Source organism: Cheilinus undulatus, linkage group 13 (assembly GCF_018320785.1).
Source record: "Cheilinus undulatus linkage group 13, ASM1832078v1, whole genome shotgun sequence".
NCBI lineage: Eukaryota > Metazoa > Chordata > Actinopteri > Labriformes > Labridae > Cheilinus > Cheilinus undulatus.
The window spans coordinates 27,201,098-27,216,680 of NC_054877.1; the positions used below are offsets into that span (position 1 = coordinate 27,201,098).

Genomic DNA, 15,583 nt, shown 5'->3' on the forward strand with positions numbered 1-15,583 from the left:
AAATCAGTGTACATCTCGCAGTAGAGTCCCTCACCTTCTGTTCCCATGGCTTTTTTTATGTTGCTGGCATCGTCTCCTGAAATGCCATGCACTTTAGCAAACTGACAAAACGTTTGCTTGATGGCAGTTGAAACTGAGATGCTGGTGTGTGTGATGGTGGAAGTTTTCAGCCTGTAGCCTGAAGCAGTGCACGGTGCTGTACGTCACATTTCCAGGTATCTGCAGTAAAGCTCAAAGCTTTTATGTTCTTTAGCTGAGCTGATAAAGGGTCCAAGCAGAGCATCTTTAGAAAATATAATTGCATGCTGACTAACTGCACTGTGGTTCAAAGCGTTTTGTTGCCTTTTAACCATCACTGGAAGTTTTCACCTTCTTTGCAATGCATCAGACAAAGTTAGATGCTTTGTTTTTTTGTATCATCTGCCTTCTTTGTTTGCTTAAACTCAGGGTTAAACCACTATCCTTCAAAGCATGAGTTGTGTATAAATTGCTTATAGTCTTTTGGTGTAACACTTATGAAATACTTCCAAAATGCTCAGACTGTTGTTGTGAGCTTTGTCCATGCTATGCACAGACCTCATGGAGAACTTACGACAGTGAGTAGGCCCATGTGCTTGCCATAAACACAGAACGTGCATAGAACTGAGCTGTGTAGATTGGCCTCAAGAATCAGCCCTGTCACTAATACGTGATCTACAGTGCTGTTCCCCCTTCCTCATTTCTTATTTTTTGGCATATTTGTCACACTTAAGTGTTTCAAATAAATTTCAGTACTAGATGAAGATAACCAGAATAAATACAAAATGCAGTTTTTAAATGATGATTTCATTTATTAAGGGAAAAACCCATCCTAACCTACCTGGCCCTGAGAAAGTAATTGCCCCCTATATAAATCATGAATGAAATGGGATTAGCCACCTGAGTTCAATTTCGCCAGCCACACCTAGGCCTGATTACAGACATCTTAAATCAATACATCACTTAAAAAGAACCTGTCTTGCAAAGTGCAGCAAGCTAAAAGATCTCAAAAGCAACACATAATTCCAGAATATACAGAAATTTAAGAACAGATACAAACAAAGTCATTGACATCTATCAGTATGGAAAGGGTTACAAAGACATTTCTAAGGCTTTGGAACTCCAGCCAACCACAGTGAGAGCCATTCCCCACAAATAATATAAACTTGTAACAATGGTGAACATTCCCAGGAGTGGCTGGCCTACCGAAATTACTCCAAGAGTGCAGAGGCAACTCTTCAAAGAGGTCGCCAATAATCCCAGACAAAACATCTAAAGACCTGCAGGCCTCTTGACTCAGTTAAGGTCAGTGTTCATGATTCTACTGTAAGACAAAGACTGGGCAAAAATGCCATCTATGGGAGAGTTCCAAGGCCAAAACCACTGATGATCATAAACAACACAAAGGTTTGTCTCACATTTGCCAAAAACATCTTATTGAAGCCCAATACTTTTTGGAAAATATTGTATGGACAGACAAGACAAAAGTTGAACTTTTTGGAAACATGGTGGTGGTGTGATGGTCAGGAAGACCCAGACCATCACAGTGATTGACTGAACCATGAATCCTGCTCCCTACCAGAAAATACTGAAAGAATGTACGGCCATCAATTGTTGACCTCAAGCCCAAGTGCACTTGGTTTATACAGCAAGAGAATGATCTGGAACACATCAGCAAGTTCGCCTCTGAATGGTTTAAGAAAACACAAAATAAAGGTTTTTGAGTGGCCAGCAGGGCCCAGGTTGAGATGCTGTGGCATGACCTCAATCAGGCCTTTCATGCTCAAAAACCCTCCAGTGTGGCTGAATTAAAACAATTCTGCAAAGGAGAGTGGGCCAAAATTCCTCCACATTGATGTGAAAGGCTCGTTACCAGTTATTGCAAATGCTTGCTTGCAGCTGTTGCAGCCAAGGTTGGCACAACCAGTTATTAGGTTTAGGGGGCAATTACTTTTTCGCAGGGCCAGATAAGCTTTGATGTCTTAATTTATCATTTAAAAACTCAAGTCATCTTTGTCTAATATTAGAATTTGTTTGATGATCTGAAACATTTAAGTGTAAAAAATATACAAAACAATAAGAAATCAGGCGGGGGTAAAATACTTTTTCACAACACTGTAGCTATTTGGGCCAGACTCAAGCTGAAATCTGATACCAGGTGCACCCCTAGTTACTACCATGCTCCAAGAATGACCAAAAATAAATTGATTTTAATCTTTCCTGTCATATGTGCCTGACAAAGACATATCTTCTGAGGGGTCATGATCAAGCAGAGAAATAAAGCCAATATAAAAATTTCTAAATCTGCAGTTCGTTGAGTTAAAATGTGAAGCTGCTTCCAACAGAGTCTAACTCACTAGGTCCAGTGTGCCCAAGTCCATGTTTAGCCTAGTTAAAAAGGTGGTCCTTTAAAACTAAATCCTTTATTTAGGACAGCTGTACAGGGGCTCAGGTTTTACCTAACTCAGCTGTTTAAATTGTTTTAAGGCTTTTAAGTATTGGGTCTGGTTTCACTGAGTAACAGGTGCTGGCTTTCTGCTTGGTGTCTGCTTAGCTAACTAAGTAACTGAATGTTTGAGGGGAATTTTTGGAGACATTGTAAAAGCAAATACCAAACAAACTGACAGACTGCCTTTAAGCACATGCACGCAACTCCTAAATATTCCAACGTGAGCAGCATGTGTGAAGGCTAATGGCTGAATTTTTCACCCCCAATTTTTTCCCAGACAGTTTTTTTTTTTTCAGAAAGTCATTTTCTCTAAGTTAATGTATGAAAATAGGAGGAGATACTCTAGTAAATTAGCCCCGAGCAAGTGAGGGAGGTATGAAGTTTACTTCCAGTGACAGCTGAGCGACTGACTTGATTTACATGCGTGCAACAACGCTGCTTCATATTCTTTTCAGCTCAACATCATGTTGTTTCCCCTCTGCTTTTATTTATACCATAAATAAGTAAGATATAAAGGTAAAGACTGTCACTGTTGCTCCATTTGCCATCTTAAATGTGTTGTGAACATCGCACTGTAATTTCTGCAGCATCATTTTTATACCATTACTTGCATTTGAATCATTATCCTGCTATGTCTTACTGGGAAACTCTCAGTGGAAGAGAACATGTGTAAAAGAGCAAATATGGGGCAGGCAGATCCAAAATTTTCCATCGTGCATGAGTGAAAAATAATGCAGCTTTCTCTATGTTTTAACGCAACATATTCACGTTTCTGAGACGCTTAACCATCATCAAGATAACAACCATCACTCAAAGACTGTCCCTTTGTGAAGCACAACTGTAAAGCCTGCTGATGAATCTTCAGTGGGTGTTTACTGTTCAACTCTACAGCACAGCCCTTTGCCTCGGTGTGGTACTCCTGTTTTCAGAAAACCAACATGGAAGCAGCCAAAATACCACTCTTGAAGCTTTTAAACGGCAGCCAACAAAGCAATGGGGGATGTCATGGTGGCCAAGTCCAATATACAGTTTATAGGCAACGTTAAAGTAATTCTGAGTTCTCATGATTCAAGACTCTTCACTGTTCAGATCTTGATTGTTGTGTTTGAGGAGGAAAACCCAAAAGTACACGAGCAGCTTCTGTTTTCAGGCCACACTAGAAAATTCCTGACTTTTGTGCTCCGTCTCTTTTTCTTTCTGCTTGTCTGTCTTTCATATGTTGTCTGTGTGTGCATCCTCTGACTTTGCTGTTGATGGATCTGAGCCCAGCCAATGAAAATGACCTTCATCCTGTCATCACTCTCTGCCTGGCTGTGTTTGTGTGCATGTTTGCGTGCTCATCCTCTGACTGTGCCTGTGATGGGACCTGAGCCCAGCCAGTGGAAATGACAGGTCGAGGATATTGTCTTTTGCCGGGCCTTTTTTCCCCCTTCTTCTTTTTTACTGTGTTTTTCATGCTCTTGTGGATCTTTGACTTGTACTCAGAAGTACATCAAGGGACAAGTTTTGACCAAGTGAAAAATTTAAATGAGGCTCTCTTCAGTTTTTTTCTTCTGTGAATGAGACAGAGCGTGAAAAACACAGCGGGAACTTGTGGGACCTAATAACAGACATGAAGGCCAGTCACAGTGTAGTGAAGGCAGAAGATTGTAAGGTTGAGTTCACACTGGCAAGATTCTCAAAAGGAAAGAGTTTGTCGGTTTTGTCTGTGGAGCCTTTTGTTGGCAATATGCAATGATTTTTCTTATAGGGCTGCACGTATGCATCAAGTTGACATTGACATTGACATTGGCCAGTACAGATATCATTTACCATTGTATAGCTGTTGTGTACAATCAGTTTGGTGCTGGTGTCTGGTACATCTTGCTGTGAATCAAATAAGACATTTTTACAGGGCAGAAAAGGTGACCAGTTGGGCAGTTATCTGATTTCATAGTCAACTAGAATTGCTATTTTAAACATCAATAATGGCCCTAATTTTTACAGTGCCCAACTTGTTTTATATTGAACAGTTAATGGGATATTTCACTATTCTTGAGATTGAATTGTAAAGGTACTTGGTGATAAAAGTGGCATTAGCTTCCAGTGATTTCAGAGTGTTGCCCCTTTATACAGGATGCACTTGGAGAAGCTAGGGTATACAGCATAGCAGATGGGTACAGCTGATCTGTGTAATTTACGGAGTTTGAGGTTAAAACTGGGCCATAGAACAATGCTATGCTGAAATTTTTTGGAGCGTTTAATTTTTCACCCTGAAACCCCCCTGTGTTTGGCACTATTTTGCAATGCGATCTTCAGCTACTAACTACACGATCTTTCCCCCAGCCTATCTGAACAGATAGTTGGGTCTGCAGGCTTTCTCAGAGGAAACAATAAGCTAAAATTAAGTTATTTCAGCTCAGTTTTCCACACAATGTTTTCAGAAGGTAAACATATTATGTCAGCTGTAGTTTCTCTTCTAAAAAAAACTAACTATAAACTATAATGCTGAAACAGAGTGTCTTTCCACCAGTTTTATTTCATTTTTTCATCTCACTGTTGAGTTAAGGTCTCAGAATTGGTAATGTTAAGGAATAATGGTATCAGAACATTTCAGCCAATTATATGATTAATATAGAAAATTTCATGTACAGTGTATTTCCATTTTAATTGTAGAAAGAACTTCTTACAAATATCTCACAAAAGACCAGTCAAAAAGAAATTGCTCTATCCAGATCCCCTTTGTGTAGGAGTACATTCTGAAATTAAATTTGGCTCAGTTGGTGGAGAGCTTACCGTATTTGATTACGCCCCTCAGAAGAATGTAATGACCGACTGAACTTGTCTTTGTCTGAAAACGAGTCTGGGGAGGGAGTGGGAGGGAAGACTGGGCTGAATGGAGAAAGGCCGACTTTTTTCTTCCTCATTTTTTTGACCAGACTGCGAGGCTGTGACAGTGAAGGAGAGGAAAATGAGGGAGTAAATAGGTCTGATTATCAGGGTGGCCCTAATGGTGCTGACTGTCCCAATTTGACAGGCTAATAGCACACTTGACAGATAGATGTAGAAGAAGCAATGCCCGCGCCTATTGTTGAAGTCTGTGGCTGTAATGAGGTGTCTGCCAGTAATCTGCCAGGCCTGTGTCCAGCCCTATGTGGCCCTTTGTAGCCAGGTAATTGCACTGTTCCTAGTTTCGACAGAAGGTTTCATCGGCGGGGCCACTGAAAAGGCAGAAGTACCCAGAAGGGATTAATGTTGATAATGCACTTCAAAAACTGTGAGCTGAGGTACTTTATAAAACACAAAGCTTTGCTTTTATGAGTTAATGAAGAAAGATGTGCTGAAAATAACATTATGTTGCCATTTTAGGGAACCTTGACATTAGCTTGTCCGCTCATTTGGTATTTATGTGCTCTGCGCCCTCGCATGATGCAAGGTTGGGAGAGGTGGCGTAACAAAATGCAAGTTCCATGTAAATGAGGCTGCAATCAGAGACGTGTTTGTGTTTTATAAAAACTGAGGAATGGAGGACAAAGGAAATTTAATGCAGTAACAGTCAAAACAACCAAAATGGGCTCACTACATCAATCAGGCCCAGTATATTGTAATTGTTACAAGTAATGTGAGTCTGAATGAACAAGAGCAAATGTAATCCAAGTTTATACAAATACAATTTTCAGTTCGTCATCTTCAGAGGTTGGTGGAGCCAGACTGTTTTGACTGAGAGGGTGCTCAACCAGCATCTAGATGCCATCAGTGTGTGTTTTTTTATAGATGACAATGGAGGCAATTGTTTGGACACACGTCGGATGGTGCTGGTGTGGTTTGGGGACCAACAGGACTGTGTCAGCTGATGTCTTTATCTTTGTCCATCCTCATTCCTTAAATTTCAAAGTGTGTCCTGAGGACTGGAGTTTGCTTCTGTGTTCTTCTTAAACTTTAAAGTGTGTTTTAAGGACAAAAGTTTGAGGTTGGAAGTAGATATATAAATATCAATATTGTCAGCCAAAATGAATTTGTAAATATCAGCATGTGGGACTGCAGCAGAAGTCCAGTACAGGATTTCAGGGTGGCCAATCAGAATTTTGGGCTGGGCCTTGCCACCCTTGGCCCCCCTCTTGGCTTTGCCCCTGGTGGTCTTCTATAAAACCAAAATCTTCCTTCGTCTCAGCAATAAACCAGTTAAATGATAATAGCAAAGTCCAAATTTTTGCGACTGGCTTGATTTCTGCACTATTAGAATCAACTTCAGCACTTCACAGTGAGACAAAAGCACAGGATGGCACTGTTTGGACTAGACAGATGAACAATTCACAACACTAATTTCACATAATGTCCCCTTCACTGCCAGAGCTGAGACTGCCAGTACAATAGACAGATTTCTTTGTTTATGTGACATGGCTGTGTTTATGCACATGAGGGAACGCACAGGTGCACATGATGAAATTTAATACTTTCATTGTAATCCTTTTTTAAATTTTACTGACTTATCCAAACAAGTGACTCAGCGGAGCAACTAATTTAGACTGTTATGTGTTTTAAAGGACACTAAAGGATGCACCGGCACATAAAAGCTTTAGATTATAAATTATAAAATGTATTCCCTCATAATTGTCCTTAATTTTAAAATTAGTCTTAATTATTAGCTAAAGAATATGAAGCCACTAAAGATAAAGAGTGAGCACATACTTCCTCCAAGTCCTTCTTGGTTTTACTTTTTCCAAGGTGAGATATTTTTGTTTTGAGCTGTTGTGCTCAGCACAGCTGTTGAAAGGGATGATGGTGATCGGGAATGTAATTGCTTGGCAGAAAATAATTAATCAACATACCCTCCTATTTATTTTTCATCTCTCCCATCCTTTTTTGTAAATAAATTGCATGGATGTGTCTGAGCATAATATGAAGGTAAATTGCAGACATGTTTATTTGTGCACCCACTCTCTGTGCAACATGGAGCAGTGGTTGTAGATGTCACCGTGACAACGATACAGAAGTAGGGCTGTATAATGACAGTCACATGTAGTACATCTCTGTTTAATGCCAATTTACATAATCTAAATAGAACTGTTGAAGCAGTACTGGGTGGTTTTGAGTGTGGGAATTGTTCTGGTTTCCATTTGTACTATGTTTGTTGCCCAGGAAGAAGGCCTAATTTAACAGAGGTTCAGGTGCTAGTAGTTTCTCACTTAGTAAAATGGGGATCACCTGAGTGCAGTGAATGTGTCTCAAGGGATTGTATTTTAAAGACACCTGTGTCTGGAAGGTCCAGTCACTGGTCAGTCAGTATTCCAGACTACCATTACACCATGAGGACAAAAGAACATCCAAGCAACTAAGAGAAAATGTTTTTGTGAATTAAGTTTTTTGAAAAGCATACAATTTCCCAGGCATTAATCATCCCAGGGAGTTCAGTTAAATCCATTATCAAGAAATGGAGGAAATATGGCACATGTGTAAATCTTCCTAGATCAAGCCGTCCTCACAAACTGAGTGATCACGCAAGAGGGAAGCCAGTGAGAGAGGCCACTGAGACACCTATGACTACTCTGAAGGAGGTACAAGATGCAGCAGCTGAGATGGTAGGTAGCTTTGTGGGAAAGCGAGTAAGAAAGAGAAAGCCACAAGTATAAAACATGCAAGGGGCAAAGTTGTTTGGGGGGGCATTTAATTGACCTTTTTTTGAAGAATTTACTGTGACTTCTGATTCATAATTTTGCTCAAATGTCCATTCTTATTAACTGAATAATTGCAATGAAGTGAGACTCACCAGAAACAGATGAACCAATGCTACACAGGGGAGTAACCTGACAGTGTTGGTTTTGCAGAGAGTCTATGAGAAGCTTAGCTTCACTTTCTGTCTGAACACACCATCATTATCCAACTTGCTAACTGCACTATAAACAATGCAGGATATTGAATAGATAATCTTGGCAGGGAGTTGTTAGGTGCTTATCTCTAGCTTCTAGTTTCTTGAATTACAGAAAAGTCAGCCATTATTCCAAGGGCGCATCCTCATCAACTAACATAGCTAACTGGATTCAAGATCGATCTCTGTCAGAAGAACGATTTTCAAACTGCAGGCTTTTATTGCCTTTTATTGTAAATAGCAACCCAAAACCTACAGCTAAGCATGCTGAGTCAGGTTTAGCACAAGCAAGACAAACAGCTGTTTTCCTTTGTGTTCAAGCCTAAATTTAAGAATTGTCATTTCAATCTGTACCAATTTCTATACCAAAATGTGCTTTTAAACTATCAACAATACCTAGGTTTAGAGGAAAAGTGAGGCATTCCAGTTAAATATATACTGTGTTATCAGGGGGATTGCACATAACTTCATTCCTTGTACTTTAAAAGTGTCAACCAATAAGAAAACTGAAAGCTAAAGTGGCCTTTAAATTACATAGGAAAGTTTGTGTTGGTCCAGATAGAGCCTTTTCCTTCGCTGACCTGACATGGCTTTACGATGGACTATTGTGTGACATAACAGAAAAAAACAGCAACAACAGGGAAGCCTCCAAGAAAACAGTAATGCAACACTAGTTAGAGGGGTCATGGTGTGAATTAGCTACCAGAAGACAAAGGTGAGAGGAGGTAAAAAGAGAAGGATGAGAAGGAGGAGAGAGGGGAATAATGGAGGTGAGGGGGGATTTAGTGAGAATCACCGAAGACGCCATTTAACTGCCCTCAATCCCAGCGTGTGTCTGGGAGGAAGAACTGATCAATAGTGTGATTTAAAAGTTCATTCACAGCCTGTGCTCTTTGAGACACTCACACTTATAGATACAGACACAAAGGTTATATACTGCCCTGCATGTACACTATCATTCATTGCCTGGCCTGAATTTACTCACATTTATCTATGTTAGCTGTTGAAAAATGGATCTTTAATGTCTCTTTGTGAATTACTCTGTGTTAATGTAAGATATATGAGGCACTCTGCTTCTGGTGAATTGATTGGATGGATTGAAAAGGAAATATATACATTTGAAGGAAGAAGCTTTGCACATGGCAGCCATTTTTTCTGATGTAATCCATGGACCCTTCGCCTACATCTACCCTCCTTAAGATAAGGAGTATGTTTTTCATCTTTTACATATTTTACTCCCTTCTTTTATGAGTGGTAATGTAAGGGAGGTTTTGTTAACAATGCCTGAGCTGAAAAATCCCATAAATCTCGTCACTTGTACTATCTTTTGCTATCGTTTTAAATGTCCTGGTGCTCAGCAGTTTCTCTGATCTGCCTGGCACGGCCTTTTTGACCTAGAATGTGTGCCAGCAATTTCTCAGACCACAGAATGCCAAGTATATCAACAAACAAACCCTCTACACTCAGCTGCTCTGTTTAGAGAGCTATTCCCACAGAAATGCAAACAGCGCTATCCTCGGCCTTCTATGGGCACGTCATGCCCCGTGGGTTGCATTAAAAAAAACTAAGATGCAACGTGCTATAGCCTGAAATCCAAACAACCAGATGAATTAAAGAGATCTGAGCTCTGTGGGCCTCTTAAATCAGACAAGAAGTCTTTGGAGGGTGTTCCAGACAGTACTCATTATGTCTGTTCAGTTTAGGCTAAAGAGTCTTTCCATTTGTTTCTTGAAGGAGGGGGTCCTTGTTTCTTCCCTCTTACTGCCGCCGCTGTGTTTCAGAGACAGGGTGTCCAGGAGTTTCATCATCTTAGACAGTTCTTCAGGCTCTCTCTGGGTGCCATTTTTATTTCATTTGATGCCTGTTCTCATAAATGTTGGATCCTTTGCCTGAACCAGAAAGTGAGGTATTAGCTGCAGGCGAAAATCAGAGTGTCGGCTTGAATGTTACTTAACCCCCTCATCGATTCAGATGTCTTAATATATTGTCTTTTAAGTGACTTGAGGAAGTGTTTGTGTATTTAAAAGTATGCCTGCCCAGTAGCTGCGTTCACAATCCTTCATGTATAATATGGTTTTTAAAAATACTTTCCAGAGTGGTTCCTTGACAGAAGTATATGGTGCTGAACTGATCCTTCTTTATGATGTTTGAGAGTGGCCCATTACCATACAGTCATGGCTGGCTTGGCTCTCTGAGCCCCTGCTAATAGGTCGGGGAGAAGTTAAACCTGTGCCTTTGACAGAGGCACAGTACATGACAATACGCTGCTTTCCTCATCATAGACACTGAGCCCCTAATAGGCCAACATCTTAAAGCACAGCCCAAAGTTCAGAACAATTAAACTTATATATGAGATGTAGAATAAAACCTTATGTACAATATTTTGACAGATTTGTTTATATTTTTGCAGTTTGCTTGCATTTAATTCAAACTAAGCAGCGTTTCTTTTCCCTGTTTGTGCTTTTAGCAAGGTGGGGGGATCCAAGATGCAATAAGACACCCATGGAAAATAGCGAGGACATCTTAAAGTTAAAGAGTTACCAAACAAAAGGTTCAGGTCAGGTGCATCTACTAGGGATTTAAAAAAAAAAAAGCCTTTAAAACATCATGGAAAGGGCTGGGAGGGAAGGGTTTAAGACAAATCCACACTTCTTACTGCTGTCCCTAATCAGCCACAACATCATTCAGTTTATGCTACTCCTTAGATATGATTATTTGCCATATAGTTGCAAAGCCATTCAGAGACAGGTTTATTCACAGTCTTGGTCAACGGCATGACATTATCGCAGAGTGGCAAGGCAACATCTCTGATTAGCTGTGTCTGCCATACACTTTCAAGCAGACTCTATGACAGTCATGGTGGAAAGTCAACTCGCACCATATGACGCATGCCCATCACAACAATGAATGTGCTCACTCACTTTACGGTGTGTGCTAACACTACAGGTGAAGTTGGGACGGACTGTGGAGTTTCCTTTGAAAAGTCCCACACACTGAGGTTGAAGTCGTTTCTAATCACATCCTCTCTCATTCTAACTCTATCTGTCTCCATCCCTCACACACAAACTGTATCACCATCCCTTTCAGCTGGAAGTTAATGTGTGGGAATATTTCCTCCTTCTTTATTTCCTTTATTTTAGTGGGGGTGGGGCATTAGAAAGTCATTCCTGCTGTTGTCATGATGTTTTAAGATGCTGTCAGACAGTTTACAAAAGAAAAAATACCCCATTGTTGAGGATTCTGCTCGTGGTTCATTTTTCACTGTGAGAGTGTGCAGTCGTACAACCAAAATATCAAACATGTCAGAAATCCATCTAACCAGTAAAGAGCAGCTGGTTGATCTGTAGTTGGGTCATGGTAGGACGTCATAACCCACTGTACAAAGCACGATAAATAATGTATGGTCTGATCAAAAATTGTGACTTCCAAGTGAGACATGGGACTCAGAATTTGTGGCTGAATAGCCTTAAATTTGCTCAGTGTATACCTATCTTAAGACATCTCACACTTCTTACTGCTGTCCCTAATCAGCCACAGCATCATTCAGTCTATACTGCTGTGTAGTTCATTATTAGCCATGGTGTCATAACCATTTTAGGTTGGCTTACCAGGAGCTACCTTAGTGTGAAATAATGATATATGGCCATGTAGAAGACACAATTTTGTTCCTTACTGCAATTGTTTATTTTCAATATTGATCAACAGCACTACATCACCACTATTAAGAGTGGCAAAGCGACACAGTGATAATACAACTCAATCCCCATAAACATAGGTTTTCATCTGGAAAATCTGGTCTGAGGGTTTACTCTCTAAGCACTGATTTTATTTTAAACCTAAATAGCATTACTTATAACAGCAACAAAATCTTCATTTTATTCAAAGCTGGCTGTTTCAAATGTAAATCTCTCTCCTAAAATGGTACTAGCTGTTTTCATTTTGCATGTTAACATTGTGGGCAAGCAATAAATGTCAAAATGTGTATAACTATGCCAGAATCTGCAACAAACTTTTGTTTCAGTTCCCAAAAAGCTGATCAGAGCTGGACTGAGGAAGTTAATGCTAGCCATTAGGCTATGCTAACTGATCCTGCCTTGATATTATCAAATGACATCTGTTAAGATCCAATTTACTGGGCATATCAGGGTCCCAGCCATTTCTGTGGGTGGTCCTGGTTTATGATTAGCTGGCCGATTATAGCTCAACTTTTTGAGAATTTTTAACCAAGAATGACAGAGGCAGAACAAGAACTTATGCATGTGCAAGCTGTGCTGTATGAGAGGCATTGATGACTGTTGCCTTCACTCTATCCAAAAAATAAGGGAGGAAAAAGTGATAGAAGTGTGGGCGAGTTGGAGGCTAGAAATATTTATGCCCATTTTGTTGTATAAGGGTAACAGAGGAGAGAATTTTATCTAAAATTGAAAATGACCTCACATTAGCTTTGGCGTTTTAGTCCTTGGAGTACTTCTAAGACTGTGAAATGTGTTTTAAATGCCCCTCCTCTCTTGAGGAAATATTTCTGCCTCTCAGAAATATTCAGAGCCTTGGTGAAGTCATCATGGTTAGCTTGGCTTGGCAGCTCAGCCTAAATCACAAACTTAAGAGAGTAACATTTTAAAAGGTTGGAACCATTTCTAACCGGGAGGGTCTTTCAAAAATACATCATGGGAAATGCAGGGTCTGAGGTCTTGAATCCTTGGGGAAACTACTTTGGGTGACTATGGCTCCTGTCCCTGTGTTGTAATGTTCCTAGAGAGACACTAAGCCAACAGTTTCAGGCTTTGTGTGGCAGCATCACAGCCTTTTTGTGTGGCAGTGCTTTGAATGAAATAAAGCTTACTTTTGTCAGAAAACTGTTGGATTAATGTAGTCCATTTAGCATTCAAGGTAAGGGCAGATCAGTTTTGACCATTCTTCATAATTTGTCTCCCAACTATATGGAAGCACAGAAGTAAATCACAGTAGTCCTCTTTATAAATGCAGAGAGGCACGTTTGATATGCTGACCTGTCACCATATCGTATCAATTATTGTGGCTGCGCTCTGAACAAAAATGAAAACACTCTCAGGTCTGTGCCAGACATGTAAAACGATGCTCCGCTCCATCTGTATTCCACAGTGGATCAATGATACAAAGGTAGAGAAGCTTTTCATTCTTTCATCACTTTCTTTCTTCTCTCTTGCTCATCTTTTCTCTTCCTCTGCCTCTCTTTTCTCTCCATCTCTCTCTCACTTTCCTTCTGTCTCAGCCAGACACAGGGAGGCTCTGACTTTGATTAATGGTGAGCCAAGCTCTGCATTAAAAGCCAGGGGCAGCGAGTGGGGCCAGATAAAAGTGGAGCACGGGAGCAGGGGATGGGAGGGACGGAGGGAGCAGAGGGAGAGGAGTGCAGGACACAGTCACCGATCACTGTCAGCATCAGTGTCCCAGGGTGACGGTGGGGGGACGCAGTCGGAGGGGACAGCGGTGCTTCATTGGGTTGAACCTCAGCCTCATAGAGGCACAACGCATTGTCTTTGACAATCTCTTCAAATACAAGCTACAAGACAACAAACAAACACGCTCATATAGAGATGTGCACATGCTCTTTATCTTTCTCACTTCTGCTCTTACACTAGAAAACACAGCCACTCTCTGTCCACTGGGAAAAGAGGGGAAAAATTATTTTCTACAGGGAATGCAGTGAGATTTTTTATTGCTAGAAGTTAATACTCAGACATTCAGAACTTCCATTTGCCATCATTAAAATCACAATAAACTGATATGTTTGTCCTATTTTGTTCAGACCTGGCCCCTACATTAATTTCTTTCTAATTTCTGTTATACTTCTTTGAATACCTTTGGACCCACTGCAACCATTTACACCCATTCTTTCCACATTCACACACTCTTGGGGAAGGCTAAGATTTAAAGTGGCCATCAGCATTAACTATTTCCATTCATAAGCATCAAAACACATCCACACACCACTGACACAGCCATGGGAGTAATTTGGACTGAAGGGTCTTGCCCAAGGATGCATCGACATGTGACTGCCGGCGCTGGGAATGTTACTCCTGACCTTTTGTGTGAGAGTCAACTGACTCTTCGTACTGTTTCACAGCCTCCCTCATCAATCAAGAACAAAAGGTTGAGGATTAAACATGATTAGATTCCGTCAATGTTCCAACAATTCAAGATGCCAACTGGAGATCCTGTAGCATTCTTTCTTTAACCTGTTAGTGTCTGTGAATCTAAAGTCTATGAGTTCTGAGTGAGGCATGGTTACAAAGCTAAAACGTAAAGGAACTGATGGAAGGACACTGCTACAATAAGGATTGATAACTTTTTTCTTGATTTTGTGAGTGACGATGCATCATCACTAGGGGTGCAACAGTATTTTTATTTGTCATGAACCGGTTTGTGAACAGTTCTGATGTCACATCTGAATACATCTTAAAGGAGAAAAAGGGCAATCACATATGATGGTATTTACACACTAATCTAGATGGCAGTAATGCTTGTACCTCTTTGCTCTCCCAATCCTCAACCTCTCTGTGCTTTTTAAAAAATCCTCTTAATGTTTAAGCAGAGAGAGTTGAAGACATTACTGATTTTGATGCTTTTAAATGCTTTACACGCTATAGTACAAGTGTGTATTTTAGTGCTCTGCTCAGGATCCATTAAAACATCCCATCCTGTGTTTACATAGTTGGGGGTCCATCACTGATGTACACAAGTGGTGATTTTGCGAGACTAACCATAACACTAGCTGTCTAATAACAACTATGTAACATGCTACAGCACACTTCAGATGTCATCATACATGCATGTATTTTGATTTGTATTTTTGCTGTTAATTTTATAATTTCAAATCAGGAGATATTAGGCTGATCATTTCTATGTTGCTTTTTTTATTTTGTAACTTTTTTACCTTCTTTTATCATGTTTGATAGGGCACAGGCTGTATCAGCTACCACAGGTCACTCTAAATAACACTAGATAAAGCAGAAAGTACCGTCAGTTAAAAATAATTAATGAGGGAAGTCTAGAATTATAAATCAAGGACTTAATGTTGCTTTTTTCCCAATGAACTCAACTAGTACAGAATAGTGACCTCAAAACTGAGGTACAAACTGTGCTATGGCCTCTGTGAGTTGTATAACCCCTAATAGCCACTCTTAGTTGATGGAGCAATTTGTCTTTCAAATGCAAATTTTAGTGTTTTTGTCGCTCTTTAGAGAGCTTCCTCGTGGTACAATAAATCCACAAACGCTTTGTTTTTTAGT

The 15,583-nt window shown here is 40.2% G+C and overlaps 1 protein-coding gene across 2 annotated transcripts in view; it reads left to right on the forward strand.

Moving 5' to 3' along the window:
- The window catches only part of LOC121520296 (ephrin type-B receptor 1-B), a 233,456-nt gene that overhangs the window by 152,833 nt on the left and 65,040 nt on the right, over window positions 1-15,583 (forward strand). The window lies entirely within an intron of this gene.